This window comes from Hippocampus comes, unplaced genomic scaffold, assembly GCF_001891065.2.
Source record: "Hippocampus comes isolate QL1 unplaced genomic scaffold, H_comes_QL1_v1.1 scaffold159, whole genome shotgun sequence".
In the NCBI taxonomy this organism is placed as follows: Eukaryota; Metazoa; Chordata; class Actinopteri; order Syngnathiformes; family Syngnathidae; genus Hippocampus; species Hippocampus comes.
In genome coordinates, this window is record NW_017805742.1 from 94148 (window position 1) to 107384 (window position 13237).

Genomic DNA, 13237 nt, shown 5'->3' on the forward strand with positions numbered 1-13237 from the left:
ACACTGCTGAGTAACCCGGCAGCTTTGCGTCTGCAGTCATTAACTTTGCCCTCTCTTGACGCTCGCTCTGCAAACTAGTCAACCTTATTACTCCCAGCCATCTATTTTGACTGTTTATTTACGTTCTTATTGAAATACTTTCACCCTCACACTCCTTCCACGCTGCACATATGAATAAATATAGGCCACGCAGAAAAGCTGTTTATCATGCAAAGTGGCAACATCAGAGGCTATAAGAGAGGGGGTGGCCTAAAGAGGCTGAGCCATTACACTCAAACAGAGTCGACATTTTGAGTGAACTTCTGATCTTTTGACAAACTTGCAGAAGAAATCGAAATATCGGTAAGGGATGATCGTTGATTAATCGTGTCTTGAAATGCAACTGAGGCAAAGTGGAGTGAATTACTTGACTGTAAGGCACTGTTGATCCACTTGCAAATGCTTTGCTCACTAAGGCCACATTCCACTTCAGGTCCAAGTGTCCGATTCCTGCTCAATGTCTATATGGACTGTCATTGGATAGCGGAATAGAAAAAAGAATATTTGACCTTTGGGACACGTTCAACCAACGTGTGTCCTCTACTTAGCATTAAAGTTGTCTTCACAATTGTAAGTAGTCAGTTTGCCTAATTAAAGGGTGACAAGCAGGCACCGTGCTGTTTGGTGACATGGTGTTTACCACACTAAACATGGACCAGACGAAGCGAAGGAAAGAGTTGTCTCGGGAGTTCAGAGAGAAAATTACAGACAAGCCTGTTAAAGGTAAAGGCTACAAGTCCACATCCAAGCAGCATGATGTTCTGCGACTGCAGTGGCACTGTTATTTAGAAATTTTAGGTCCATGGTACTGTCGCCAACTTTCCTGGAAGGAAAATTGATGACAAAATGAAGAGACGGATAATATGAATGATAACTAAATATCCCAGAACAACCTACAAAGAAATTAAAGATGAACACCAAGGTCAAGGTACATCTGCGTCAGATCGCACCCTCCGTCATTGTTTGATCCAGAATGGAATTCATTGGAGACGACCAAGGGGGACACCACTCTTGAAAATAAGCCACAACGCTTCTGGAAAAATTTCCTGTAGACAAATTTGGGAAAAAGAAAGGAACATTTTGACAACGCACATGAGCTCTATGTTCACAAACGCAAAAACAACAACAAAAAAAAATAAATAGCCAAGAAAAGAACACTCTCCCTACTGTGAAACACAGAGGATGCTCTGTTATGCTCTGGAGCTACTTTGCTACATCTGGTGTCTTGAGTCTGTGCAGGGTACCGTGATAAGACTATCATAATATTCGACAGAGAAATGTGCTGTCCATTTTTTAAATTTTTTTTATTGCAGTTACTCTTTTTAATTGATTGTGACTATGGGGAGGATTGACAGTCAATCCTCCCCATAGTCACAATGAGAGCTCCCATGCAGGTGAGAGTCCAGATCATGTATCAAGAGTCGACGAAACAGTGTAACCAATTGCTTTTATTTTCCAAGGTATGCCCTCCATCAATTATTATTTGTTTGTTTCTTTACAGGCTGTTTTTCTCATTTGACCATACTGCATTAATCCCCCTCCCGTTAAAGCTGTGCCGTTACAATCCCCACTAAGCACACAGCCTGAGGCCACTGCAGCCGCAACCCACTAATGGGCCCGCCACACTAAAACATGTTTTCTTCTTCATTGACACTGATCATAACAGATTAAACGCGAACTTTCTTCATAATAAGTGAAGGATGCATGACACCAATCTTTTTTAAGTGTGTTGTTGTGTTTCCTACAGACGGCTTTAAGAGATTCCATCCGACGCCATCAGAAGGGATGTTTGTCACATAATAACTTGACATGAGATGCCACTTCTTCTTTTAAAAAAATATTTTTTTTTCCTCAGATTACCATCAAAATAAATTAGAAGTGAAATAATACGCCGATTTGATGAGAAGATACTGGCTTTGCAATATGTCCACACAAGGCATGAACATCCAGTATCATGGGTGCTTCCTCATAAATCCGTATGTCAAAACTTATAACTTCGAAACTAAATACAGTGGTACCTCTACTTATGAACGTCTCTTCAAACATAAGAAAGTTTAAAGTTATGAAACGCCTCAACAGGAAAATATTGCCTCTTGTTATGAAAGAAATTTCAAGATATGGAAGGTAAAAATACAGTTCGGTCTGCTACTCGCAGCTCCGAGTTTCCTGAACGCAACATCCGTATAGCTGCACTGCCATTGGCTATTACCGAGCATCTTCCTGGCATCCCATTGGCTAAGAGTGACCTTTACCGTATGTGCCTATGCAGCATCCTCGTCATTCGCCCCTCGGGCCATGAGGCGTTCCGATAGTTTTAACGTAAATGTGAATCGCCCAGAAAAAGTGTTCACCAGTCCGCCGATCGCTCACGATGCTGATGTTTGCCTTGGACATTTTCAAAGGATTGTTAAAAGCTGACAAAAGCAAACGTCCTTGGATCAGTTCTTTACAAAACGCCAGGCAAAAACCACATCTGAGAGAGAACATGAACTCATCAAAAACGATGAGGACATAGTTAAAAGTTAAATGACCATCTTTTTTATTCTTTATTCTTTGTATTTTACATAATGCACAACTCTCATCAAAATCTAATTTTATGTATTTGTTAGACATTTTGATGCATTTTTATGATTCAGAAAACATTTTTGTCAGAATTTTGTGGTGGCTTGGAACGGATTAGGGCATTTACATAGAAAACGCGTCTCTACTTACAACATTTTCTAGTTAAGAAATTTCTTCCAGAGCCAATTAATTTCCTAAGTAGAGGTACCACTGTTCTGAAAATGATCACTTTAAGATTGAAATGAAAAATGCAAAAAAAAAAAAATTCTGTGATGTACGCATATACATTTTTTATGCCTATAAAATTGCTACGGGAGGACCATAAGTGTGTCAACTGTTCAAAGAAGGAAACTCTTAAAAGTCTGAGCTCATAAAGAGACACCAGCACAAATTAAAAACAAAAAAAAAAACACTGCAAGAGGCTTACAAACACAGTGCAAACAAACAATGGCCCCGTCTCCTGACAATTTAGCACCAACAGTGATGCATTGTAACCCAAACTAACACTAACTTTGATCGCGCATGTTGTTGTCAGGTTCCTTCTTCTTCCTCCACCTCAACACTCACTGACTTATCACACCGCTGTGCCTTTCCTTCCCTCTTGTCAGAACTTCAGCATGTTCCGTGATCAATACAGAGTTGGAGCTCTCTGACTGCATACATTTCGCGCGTTGGCAAGCTTAGCCCTTCAATACTCTTTAAATTCTCCACATGGCCCCCACCAAACAAGCCGCTGCATTATTTAGCGGGCCTACAGTCAATTGCGTATTATCTACACAACATTAAGAGGTAAATGGCTTTCTGTGTGGAATCTGTCCAAGAGTCGCACTTGAGCAATGTGGCCTTGTGCATCTTTCTCACAGCAAACAGTCAATGAGGAAGCTTTAGAGTCCCAAATCCAATACGGAGATCTCCTTATGTCTTTTCTTTGCATGACATGTTTGTAATCCGAGCTGTCGGACGCAGGAAATGCTGTCTGCTCTCTCTTAATATTTTAGAGCAACTTTTGAGCGCGCCGGCACCCAAGGGGAGAGAAGTTACCTACTGCAGGTTTTTATGACGATGTAAATTTCCTTTGTCTCCATTACAAAACAGAACGATGTTTGTTCAATTTAAAGCGACTACGTGTGTGTGTGTGTGTGTTTGTGTGTGTGTGTGTGTGTGTGTGTGTGTGTGTGTGTGTGTGTGTGTGTGTGTGTGTGGGTAATGTACTCAAATGAACAGCGATACAAGCATGTCTCATTTGGCGGGGAAATATTCCCCCCCTCGCCCCCCATCTCCACTGCTGCGAAATGTTCATTAAGGAATAAATCAAATGAGGCACGACGGCGACGAGGCCGCGGCGCAAATTCAATTTGTATTCATAACAGCCACAAGCAAGGAAAGTGATCATTCACATGAGTTGTTTTACTCGCGTTGTTTTCGTGATGAGTTATTTAAGAGCCCTCTATTGTGTGTCCGTAGCGGGGGGTTCCTCGAGTAATGAAGCTTTTTGCTTAATTATTTCTGAACATTGACTAAACTTATTCGGGGTTTTTGTTTCTTACGATATTAGCCACGTTTGAACGTCATTAGTGAAAACACATGCAAAGGATGAAAACTATTGTATGGAACACGGGCTTGTCGAGATGTAGCATTAAACTGTTTTGTGTGATTTACTGTTTTTTTGGGGGGGGGGTGGCATGGCTAAAGCAGTGCCCTGTTTTGCACTTTGAATGTGGCATCAGTGGTGATCTGGCAAAAGTACCAGTTAGTCATTCCTTAGCCCATTTGTACCGCTACAGAAAGCAGTTAGCTAGCTATGCGCACACGCCGAAAATGCATCCTCAACGGACCCCACGATTTGCACAACCGATTGGTGTCGTGACATAAATTTACAAGTCCGGAGATGACACTGCGGACGAGACCACCGCCTGTCCGCAGGCCAAGAGAAACCCCAGAAGCCAGCTAGCTTGCAAGCTAGCTAGTGGCTAGAGCTTCCCGCTATTGGAGACTTTAAGTGGATGTATTTGTACAGTTCAAACATGGAAGGTTGACATAAGAAGGCCGCATGCTGAAGTAGCATACGTTTTTCAGCAGATGTGTTTTTATGAATTCAGTGGATACGTCCGTAGCATTTGGGAGCGGAGACACCAACGTGCTTTCATGCAAGCTGATGCACATGTTCAAAAAAAATTAAAACATGACCTCATTTGTCCTCAAAAACAATAGAAGTACAATATATGCGTACATGAGTGCAATAATTAATCAATCACTATATTAGACAATTTTGACTTATGTCCAAAATGCATTTTGTTTTCAAAGCAACTGATCGCATCTGTCCTATGCATCGCATCTGACCAATTAAAACGTCAATTTCAGCTCCTATTTATTGCAGTTCACGAAATTGTGTGGTGAGTGTAAAATGCTTAAAATACTTGCTTGAAAAAAAACAAACAAAAGTATCTATCGTTGTTGTCGTTCGTCCAAGTAACCTCATAAACAGATGGAGCCCTTCACTACTCAGAGTTTGACAGTGGGGTGAAGAACAATAAACATATTTAGAGCAGGCAGCAAGGAGGAGAGATGGGAGATGGGAAAAGAGGATGAGTTCTCGCCTGTACCGGAGAGTCTGCCAAAATCCATTACCTAAGTGTTCTTTATCTTTCCCATATGCTTTTGTTGTCTAATCTAGCCCAGCAAATCCTGGATTCACAAAACAAACACACGGATCAGCTCTGTCACTTGCGAACCAAAACAGCACAGCGGCGCACGCTCACAGCGCTGCATAGTGGCCAAAAAGCACAAGTGCATCTAGCCGTGGACGCGCCACGCGGATGGATCGGAAATGGGTGAGAGAGGATGATTGGGAAGATAATCAGACAGCAGCCAGAGGAATTCAAGGAAGCGGAGACGAAGACGCTAACTCGACTTTGGATCCCCTGCTTTGGCCCTCGTATTCTTGATCCTCCCAGTGTTCTCTCCCCTTCTTCCTCTGCTCTCTTCTTTTAAGAAGGATTGGAGTTTATTCCACACAATCCACCCCAGTTCAGGAAGTGGAACGAGAGGGACTCAGGGAAATGCGGGATCACGGACGGACTTCCGTGGGGGAAAATCGTATCACAATAGTGCTTGGACTCCTATCAGATTTAAGTGAAGGGATTTAAAAAGACGAGAGCTCGGGCTCAGTGGTAAACTTTTAGATTGCAGGGGCGGGGTAGGCTGATTCGCGAATCGAAGAAGGGTGATGGGACGTCATAGCGCCGTTGCCATCTGAATGCTAACGCACAAGGCAAAACGCCATAGATGGGCTAACGAATAGCATCGGCATTGCGGCGTCACAACTTGGCTTTACGTGATCAGGATTTTTGGAGCTGAGCACTGATTGATGGGTTAAAAAAAAAGATAACTGATCACCGATCTGATCAGCAGATTAATCAAATTAATCGAATCTATTGAAACAACTTGGTTATTTACTGTAGAGTTGACCCATGTGTTTCGTGGGGTAATGGGACCAACCTGGCCCACGAATAGCCAAGATTTTCCTATTGTGAACGCTCACTGAAATACATTGGTGAAAAAAATAACAACAATTCAACCATCAGAATTCTTCTAAAAATGCTGATAAACATTCAATAGGGGTGAGGGAGGACCTGACAAAGTTCCAGACATTTCCGTCTAAACGGGCATGTCAAAGGATGAAGAATTGTGTAATTCACACAGAATAATGTTCTGTCAGCCATGACAGAACATTAACACCAAAACAGTGTTAACTGTTTCATGAGAAAGCAAGGTTATTGATCATCAAAACTCCAGCCAATCATTATTATTTTATTATTATTATTATTTTAATTATTATTAGTTTTCAAAAGGCCCTATTTAGATCTGATTAATCATTTGGGCCCCAATAATAATACTCAAGAGCGTATTTTATTTATCCTCTGCAAAGAATGACTAATTTCATTACACCTTACCAAGGAGCTGTGACATCGTCCATGTATGTCCATGTTTGTCTTATAGTGCCCCCAGGTGGACAAGGTGCACACACCGGAACCAAATGTCATGAATATATAGAAGCAAAAAAAAAAAAATGTGGAATAACTGTTCAACTCTTTTTCAAAAAATATATTCTATGCGAATGTCGCAATGTGGTGACTTTTACAACCTTGTCACAGTAGCCACTAAATATCCTAGCATGCTAGTCAGTTAAGTGCCGATAAATGATTTGGCATATACAGTTCACTCCCTTCATGCGTCCACACTCCCCACAGCTCCGTAGGCCGCCGAAGGCGAAAGTTATGTGGCGATTGGACCGGCCCATTAAGCCGAGCAGCAGCATGCTGTGTGAGCAAACATCCCTAATCACAGTTTCTCTTCGAGTCCTAATGAGCCTCCGCTAATTAGCCTTCTCTCAAGACGTCAATTGTTTCTCTCTCAGTTTCTCTCTCTCTCTGCTCGGTTAGTCCGGCCTCATTTGTCTCATATAGATTAATGTGTGTGACTGTGTGTGTATGTGCGTGAGGGGGTGCTAATCAGGCTATTGAAAATCATCAGTAGTTAAAGTGAGGGTTTAGGATAGAAAGTCATCAAACATTAAAGGAGCTTTTTTTTTTTTTTTTTTTTATATAGATCCGGTTGCAATGTACACATCACTTCAGAGCAAATAGAACTTTGTATTATGGACTTTGAAATACAGTGTACATAAAAAGTCACCTCTGTTCAGATGAGCCCAAGAAAAATCATTTCAAAATTTTAGCCAGCATTAATGCGACCAAAAACATGTGCAAAGCAAGCAGCTGGACTTTGTAGAACACATAAGACCACATGAAAAATAACAATGGAGGACGGAGGGAGATTCGCAATAAAAAATATAAAGAAAATAGTAAGGTACGTTCCATACTCTGTGCTGTCGACAAAGTGTTATCTTGCTTCAAAAACCCTACCAGAATATCAAAATAAAAATGAAAGAAAAACATGGATTATCAGATATTCATAAAGACTCATATAAAAAAATTAACATAATTACTTATGCCAGGTGAAAAAAAAAAGTCAATTTCATTTTTAATTTAAAAAGAAACTTTATTCGTACAGGTCACTGTTAAAAATGTACTTCCAATTACGTTTGGAAAAAAAATGGTGGTCAATTTTATGGCGTGCACCTGTTGAATTTAACTAACGTGACTTAATCTTAGTTACTTTTAAAACCAAGTAATCAGTAACTTGACCTCGTTACTTTTAAAGTCAAGCCATCGGTAAAGTTACTTTTTCAAGGCACCTCTTGGCCACACTGAAATTGGAACATGTCAGCCGTCATCTGTTTGAGTTCCTCCTGTGAAGGAAGTCACTAATGGCTTGTTGAGCTGCCGTAAGACTGGTTGGGCCTGGAGGCCGGTCGCAGCCATATCTCACACGCTATTGATCCGCTCTCGGCTAAGTGTGACCCAGAGCTCTTCATCCCTTCTTTTTTCATGTCCTTCTCTCCTTGTTAGTGATCCTTTAAAGTTATAACTGCACTCCTGTCAGCCGAGTCATTATTATTGATCTGCTGTAGCTCCATTGGCTGATCTGTGCTCCAAGCATCGCCGGTACCTCGCCACTGTTGCTGATCCACACTTGTTGCCGTGGAAATTAACTCTCGCTGCAGTCAATGTACTGTGAAAGCATTTTGTACACGAGAGCAAGTATATACAGTGTTCCCATGCATCTTTGCAGGTCTGGCTCCACAAATTCATTTATTCTTGTTTTGTTTTTTTTTTTCTTTTATTTTCTGTAAAACCTTTACCTGGCTATTTGATGGAAAAAAAAATCACCTATGTCGTCCAGTCGAAATAGGAATCGGTGTCAAGGAAATACACTTGGACAGTACAGTCTGTCATGGAGAAGCGTAGTTTAACGCTTTTAGGGCCAGCGGTTACTACAGTGGACAGCTTATCGTGTTATTCAGGTTATAGGGTACATGAAAGGGTTAACCAGGGTTGTTAGTGGACATTACAGAGAGTCTGCATATACCTTTTTGTCACATTTTGTAATGTTATCTATTGCCTCGGTTATTGTAAAATTGTGCGCAGTTGCACTTTTTAAGTAGAAAATATAAGATGAGATATGATAACCTTTATTTGTCCCACACTGGGGAAATTTGCAATTGCAATATGATCATTTTGTGCATGGCGTTTTATAATGTATGCAAAATTTGATGATGTTAAATAAATGACTGGTCATTGAAAACGAATCAAACCAATATGACAACTATGACTCAAACATCAGAGCATTGGCTTTCAGCAAACCAGCATTGATAAATCTAAATCAAATCGAACTCTATAAATCATAATAGCTAATCTGTTTTAATGCTCTTAGAGAGAAAAAAAAATAATGCACTTAGTGGAGCCCAGACGTCAAAGCAAACATGGTGCATCAGCATTTAGCCGTGATGCTGCACAGAAATAGAACAAGGTGCAAACAAGTGTAAATGCCACAAATATTCCCTGTGCGCTGAAATATTGTAATCGCCAAAAGCCTCCTTGTCCCTTCAAAACTTGTCATTATGTTTGTGTAAACTTTCCCCACAGGTGAGAAAAACGCCTTCCAAAAGTCATGCACCACACAAAGCCATTCATCCAATTTACAAACTATTTGTACCGCTATTCAAAAAAAAAAAGAAAAATAAAAACCTCATCGACGATGCCGACCATTGATGAATGTCCAAAAGAGCGTGCAGAAAGTTTCACCCCCCCGCCCCCACCCCTCCCCGGTGTACACTGTAGGCAGGTTCCTCTTCAGGGAAAGCCGTTATGATCGGTGTCACGCGGTAACAAATTAGGTGGACAGGGCAACAGGGCAGCAGATTGGTGCATTCATCACAAGAGAAATAGATCATGTCAGCGTTGTCCGTTGGCCCATACGTGCTGCTGTGGGCCCGCGCGGGGGGTGCTTTATCAAATGCAACTGTAGGAAATGAGGCCTTCATGACAACTAATAGGTTTTAGGAGCGAGCGCGGGCTGAGAAGGTGAAGGCGTCTCAGGCTTGTCTGCGTCGGAGTACTCCGCAGCAGAAAAGCAAATCGCGCAATTCTGAAAGCTATACGGCCAGAACATTTTCTACGACAGGAATGAAATGTACTTTACATACTAACTGATAACATTTCTCGAACATTATCCCGATTACGATCAGAATAACACACAACACATTCTCATGCATTTTAATTGTTTCAATTTATTCCGAATAGCGTTTTCTCTTTATTTTGTAGCGTTTTTTTTGTCCAATCAGATGTCAGCCCGTGCACGTTGCCATGCCAATCTAATCTGCGCAGAGCCGCCAGAATCAGAAACAGTGCTGGCCCATGTTAGTTCAACTCTATTAGTAATTGGTCTGTTTCGATAACCAATCAAATTTTAAATTTCCCTCACAGGGCCAGAGTGCTGGTCCCCGATGGCATCGGCATTTTTCAGGTCTTCCGATTGGCTCATGGGAGCAAAACTGTTCAACTAGCAAATGCATTTAATCATCGTTTTTTTCTCATAAGTATGGTGTATTTTATTAATTTAAAAATATCTTCATTTTTAGCTAAAGAAAATAAGATCTATGTGGCACAAATGCATGCTATTATTGGGGGCCGACCAATGTGGATGGCAATTCCAATATTTAGCAGGATAAAATTCTGATAACCGATTAATCGGCTAATGAATTAGAAAAATATAAAATGAATAGACCAGCTTCACTTTTGGTCCCTTAATGCCTACAATAATAAAATAATGAACTACAGGCAGATCTTTGGACTGTTTTTCAATGCCTTGCACTTTTAGTATTTGTTCCAATGTAGATCAGAGAGGAAAAAAAAATCTACAGATTTTTTAAAAAACTATTTTAACACTGTTATCTTGGTCTTGTGTTGCAATCTATATTTCAAAAATAGTGGGGGAAAAAATGCCTGATTTTATTTGAAAAATAGTGGCCGATGAATAGGTTAGTCCCTAGTTGTTAAAATGCATTTTTTTTTGTATTGTTTAGATTTTCTTTCTACAATTTTTAACGTGTTATTAAGATACGTTGAAGGCCCAGAAACCAAAAGTCCAATCCTGCCACGATAAAGTTGTTACTGGTAAGTGTGTACTACACTGTACATATATTCAGTCCTCGACCAGAATCCATCACTTCCTGTTTATATTTCATTAGTTTGCCCTTTTCGCCCTTTAAACGAGCATTTGCATTCATCACCCAATCAAAGTCTCTTCTCGAGACGGTCTTAATGTCACCGTATGTTGTCGTGAAAGCCGTGTGATCAATTCCCTCGACGTGACCCCCTTGCAGGGTTGGGCGGCCACGTTCGCGACAGCCCGAGTGGAAGAGACGAGGGACGAGGGACGGTGGGACGGGGGGGGCGCAGAGCGACAGGCAATCATTTCTCGACCCACCGCGGTACGGGCGAGTACGCCAAAGCCCATTTTTGCTCTGATTAAGTCCTGACAAAATATTCCATTTGTCAGTGCCACGTGGCTGGGACAGGCCCGGTCGACTGCGTCTGTTGACTGTCGCCAACCATTTACATTGTTCACTGACAGCATCATCATTTGCTGCCTTAATGTCCACCTTCACGTCTGTCTGCCTGCCTTGCATCCCACCTTCCTCTGCTCTACATGCCCCCCCCCACCACCCTTCACCACCTTCATTCCCTTTTCTCTCATCCCTCCCCCATCCCGCCCTACCTCCCAATAGCCTATTTTTGTTTGATCTGCCCTCATTGCAAGGTTGAGTGCCACCAAAGAAGCCAGCGCAGAGAGAGGGACCCAAGTCATTTTCAATGTCATCAATTTCAATCTTTCCCATGTTTTTCTCGTCCTCCTCTCCCCCTCTCTTCATCCCCTTCTCTCGCGGCATCGCCATCACGGGGCTATTTCTCAATTCCGCGTACCCCGGCGTTGTTCCCTCCGCTCCGGAAACACGTATGGACTATTATCCTGTCTCACGTCTTCGCACAACCTCCGCCCGCAAAAGAAAGCAATTTTCCCCCGGCCGTATCTGTGATGAGATCCAAATGAAAGATCATTAATAGCCGCTTCCGAAAGAAATGGAGTCCTGTCTCCTATTTTAAATGTGATCATTCCTTTCCTCCTTCGCATGCACTCGCCGGCGTTCCAGATGCTCGCTCGCACGGGCCCGTCGTCACATTTCGTCTTTCTTAACGCTGATGTGTTTGAGTTTGGGGAAGCCCGACGGCCATGCGCCCCGCTATACACGCGCCGGCCACAACATTAGGTACATCTGCGCACACTTAATGCACACAAAATGATTCTCGATGGATACTGGCAGGCGGGTATTAAAAATGCCAACAATAAGGAGTATGACCTCCTTGACAGTGTGAGTCAAATTTGTGCATTGGTTGCTTTATAAAGGTTAGAAGGTTTGATCCAGTTCTTGGACTGTAACTCAAAAAATTTTGTAGGTATGCTTGGGCTGTATCCCCTTTTATTTTTGGTGTATAACGATGCCTTGACTTGCAAGTTTAATTTGTTCCGTGACCACGTTCGCAAGTCAAAAATCTGTACGGTGCATCTCAAATTATATTTCCTCATTGAAATGAATGGAAATGGAACACCAACATATTTTTGGAAAATGTGTTTTAAGAAGAAGGATTTTCTGAAGCGATCATAGAATATCTACCACTGGTTAGCGGCAAAATTCCAAATGAATATGGACAGATCCCAAGACAAAATACAGAAGGTGTGAACGTAGATGCTGCCACGGGCCCGCTGCACAGATTTGTGATCACCCTCGTCAAATTTCCGTGATTCACCCGTGCTGGACTTTTGCAAATTTGGTCGACTTGAAATACGGACAGACAGACGATGATGGGCGGGTGGGCTGGCCACCGGCGAATGACAGTCCAGCAAAATTTACTGACGCGGGCCACCTCTGGTACAAATTTGTTTTGCACAAGCTTTTATAGGCCAATTTTAAAAACAAATGAAAATATCTCAAACACCTGCTCGTAAATCAGCTTCAGAGATATGTTTAGGCACAAATGGAGCCATCTCTGATGAAAATTTGCTGTTGACCAGTGTAATTAATCACGGGGCGTGCTGGAACCTATCCCAGCTGTCTTTGGGCAGTAGGCGGGGGACACCCTGAACCTGTTGCCAGCCAATCGCAGGGCACCCATCGACGAACAACCATTTACAGTCACACCTAGGGCCAATTTAGAGTGTTCCATTAACCTGCCATGCATGTTTTTGGAATGTGGGAGGAAACCGGAGTACCCGGAGAAAACCCACGCAGGCACGGGGAGAACATGCAAACTCTACGTAGGAAGGCCGGAGCCAGAATCGAAGCATGCACCTCTGCACTGTGAGCCGGACGTTCTAACCAGTCGACCGACGCGCTAACCAGTCGTCCACCATGCCGCCTGTAATTAATCAACATAATTAAATACGAAACACATTGAGGACAAACAAAAAAATGCAATTCGTCGGGCGGCGTTGAGGACTTCATACGGCATGAAATCTGATGAAAATGGAACTTTGAACTTATCACGAAGCAAATGAAGTGATTTAACAGACAAAGCGGTACCTTCTGCGGCTGATGTCGACCGTGAGCAAAACAAAGCGATAAAGTTGTGAAATGTAATTTGGGACTTGATCAGCATTCATTAGCCCACGGGCGGGG